This window comes from Aplysia californica, unplaced genomic scaffold (genome assembly GCF_000002075.1).
Source record: "Aplysia californica isolate F4 #8 unplaced genomic scaffold, AplCal3.0 scaffold00029, whole genome shotgun sequence".
NCBI classification, from domain to species: Eukaryota; Metazoa; Mollusca; class Gastropoda; order Aplysiida; family Aplysiidae; genus Aplysia; species Aplysia californica.
Genome location: NW_004797299.1, coordinates 110,183 through 114,166, shown reverse-complemented (window position 1 = coordinate 114,166; position 3,984 = coordinate 110,183).

Here is a 3,984-nt window from a genome sequence, read left to right as displayed (position 1 = left end):
ACTCATCTGTAGTAAATAGTTTCTAGCTCATCCCAGTACATGTATTAATATTATCCCGATCATATTTAATATTTCCTAGCTGATCCCCATTATTTTTTAGCTCATCCCAACTATTTCATCCCCAGTATTTTCTAGATTATTCCTATTAATTCTAGTTCATCTATAATATTTTCTAGCGCATCCCCAGTATTTTCAAGTCCATTCCTAATATTTTCTAGGACATCCCTAGTATTTTCTAGCGCATTCCCAGTATTTTCTAGCTCATCCTTAATATCTTCTACTTCTAGCTGATCCCCAAGATTTTCTAGCTCACCCCTGATATTTTCAAGCTCATCTCCAGTATTTCTGGAGAGGCCCTAAGGTTTTTGTGGGCCCAGTCTGGGCATGACACAAGGAAGTTTGTTGTTTAACCCTATCCGTACCTCGTGTTTTACCATCGTATCCGTACGACCTGGGGAACTCTGTGCCACCACTCTCCAAAGAGGAAATTTTCTCGTAAATCTGATCTGTACGCTTCGCATGGTAGTCTGTCAAATGATTTTTTGAGAAATACTAAAAGTTTCAAATAGATCTTCACACTCTAAGTATTCTAAAATGCATGTATGAAGAATACAACCCAGGGGTACAAAATGACCCCAGGGCGTACGGACAGTGTTAATTGTTTCTGATAGTTTATTTAGTAGTCGAGAGTATCACACAAAGAACACAAGGACGAGAGGTGCGGACAACAGACGGATGAAAAAAGGAGCAAAGCACCCACAAACCACCCACCAACAGCAACCCCTCATCATAGATGCAAGCAAACAAAGCAATAACACGAGAAAGTTCTATGTGCATTTACAAGTTTATTTTCTTTGAATTAAGAATGGATTGGCCTCAGTGGGAACTGAGCGGCCGGGCAGCCAATGAGATGACGGAAATGTTTCCACAAACAATCGTTTCATCAAGGAAGGTGATATGATCAGAGTGGAAGATAGCTAGGGGGAATAATACAAGGCTACTCAAGTCAATTGTTATTTGTAATCAGTAGGAAAAGCAGAGTATAATATAATGGGCACTACTTTCAAAGAAAATCACCAATAATGAATAAATATTTTTCAAAAGTCTGAAAAACAAACCAAAGAAACTAAACAAAAAAAGGAAGAAGTCAAAAATTTGTTATGATCAAACAAAAATCAGAGCAATCAATGGACAAAAGTTTGCAGATAGAGGTAAGAGCAGGGATCTCCCCGGTCAGCATACCACGGACAATAGCGACGACGACAATAACAACAGCAGTGAAAACAGACAACAACAACAACAGACAAGAACAACAACAAAAGTGACAACAACAACAACAGACAAGAACAACAACAACAGTGAAAACAGACAAGAACAACAACAACAACCAGCAGACAACTCAGGAACAGGGACCTCGCAGCAACACCCACAAACACGTCCTCTCACCACGAGACAACACCCACAAACACGTCCTCTCACCACGAGACAACACCCACAAACACGTCCTCTCACCACGAGACAACACCCACAAACACGTCCTCTCACCACGAGACAACACCCACAAACACGTCCTCTCACCACGAGACAACACCCACAAACACGTCCTCTCACCACGAGACAACACCCACAAACACGTCCTCTCACCACGAGACAACACCCACAAACACCTCTCACCAGGAGACAACACCCACAAACACGTCCTCTCACCACGAGACAACACCCACAAACATGTCCTTTCACCACGAGACAACACCCACAAACATGTCCTCTCACCATGAGACAACACCCACAAACACGTCCTCTCACCACGAGACAACACCCACAAACACGTCCTCTCACCACGAGACAACATCCACAAACACGTCCTCTCACCATGAGACAACACCCACAAACATGTCCTCTCACAACGAGACAACACCCACAAACACGTCCTCTCACTACGGGACACAGCAGAAATCTGAAACATTTCCCTCACCGTGGGCTGTACACCTTCCCTTCTTCCAACTGGACACACAAACATTTCATTCACAGCACACGACAAACATTTGGTCTGTTTTATTCTGATATAATATGGTTTGCCCTACATTTCACCCCCCCCCTCCCCCAAAGTATTTGTGTTGGCCACAAGCCAGCCTGACATACCACATACAATTCTAGGACAATAAAAGAACAGAGAGGGCAACAAGAGGAGATGGTGAGAGTGGAACTTCCTCTCTCTCTCCACGACAACTCTTGTAGACAGCGACAGGAAACAACGCCCACCACAACACAAACCTCCAGTCGGCCAGTGTGTCTGCGCGGCGCGCAAGGGTGGTAATGGCCGGCAGTATTTTAAAAAATCGAATTTTTAATATTTTTTTAAATATTAAAAAAATCGATTTTTTACAATTTAAATCGGATTTTTTATATTTTAAAAAAAATGTCGACTCAGTTTGGGATTTTTGGTGGCTAAAAGTAAGTTCTTTTAGTGCATAAAGTTAACTAATGATTAATTTAAGCAACTGCAATTTTAGAAAGCCTTAATCTGCTATATCCAGTGAATTATGGCTACAGACAAAAAAATGAAGAAAATGTCAGTCTAAAAGGAAGGGGAGGGGTAATTATGCATAGATAAACTTGCATTTTATTACAGTGTGTGTGTGTGCGCGCGCTTGTGTTTGTCTAAAAAGAAAAAGAAAATCCTAATTTCAATTATGAAAAAAAGTAAATTGAATACTGTATTATTTTACAGTGACAGGGGGGAAAGCAGACTTTTAAGCATGATTATTTTAGTCTACTAAACCTTATATCTGTTTTATAAAACCAAGGAAAGGAATTCTGAATGTTTAAAGATGTAAAAACAGAATACATTTTTTTAAAGTGATTTAAATATATTTTAAAAAATCAACTGATTTAAATCGACCTGATTTAAATCAACCCAACCCTGGTTTTCAATTATGAAAAAAAAAGGAAATTGAGAACTGTATTATTTTACAGTGACAGACTTTTAAGCATGATTATATTAGTCTACTAAACCTTATATCTGTTTAAGTTTAATAAAACCAAGGAAAGGAATTCTAAATGTTGAAATATGTAAAAACAGAATACATTTTTTGAAAAGTGATTTAAATCACTGATTTTTATTTTAAAAATCAAGTTGATTAAAATAAAAAAAATCAACTGATTTAAATTAACCCAGCTCTGATTTCAATTTTATGAAGAAAAAAAAGTAAATTGAATACTGTATTATTTTACAGTGAAAGGGGGGAAAGCAGACTTTTAAGCATTATTGTATTAGTCTACTAAACCTTATATCTGTTTTATGAAACCAAGGAAAGGAATTCTGAATGTTGAGATGTGTAAAAAATGAATAAAAATAAATTTTTTAAAAAGTGATTTAAATCACTGATTTTTATTTAAAAAATCAAGTTGATTTAAATAAAAAAAAATCAACTGATTTAAATCAACCTGATTTAAATCAACCCAACCCTGTACCCAACTCTCCCACACATCTACGTGCACACCCACGGCTTTGTCGGAGACACCGGCATGCGTCACTCGTCAAAACGGCGTGCGGGGAAGTCCTACACATGCCCTCTGGCTCACTAACTACTCAGGAAAAATCCAACATCTACAGCACCGTCTACGTCGCAGCACCTGCCTGAGACTCAAAGGTACCAGGTTCGATCACTTTAAGTCTCCTCAAACAAGGACAAAAAAGTCTCACAGGTTCTGCGCCGACTTTGGCCACAGTAAAGATCCACTGAAGGTGGAAAGTTAGACAAGAGTAGGTCCAGGCAAAATTCAAACCCCCCCCCCTTCGTAAAAAAACAACATACAGGAGAATCGTAATCAAGTACTATAGATCTAGTTGGCACCAATGAACAAACATACTGCTAATGTCTACCAATCAAAATGAAAGATAAAGAGAATTTTTTCTCTTCAAATTTACACAACGGATCTGAACAATCAAATGTCACATGACCCAAAAAAAAAAAAAAAAAA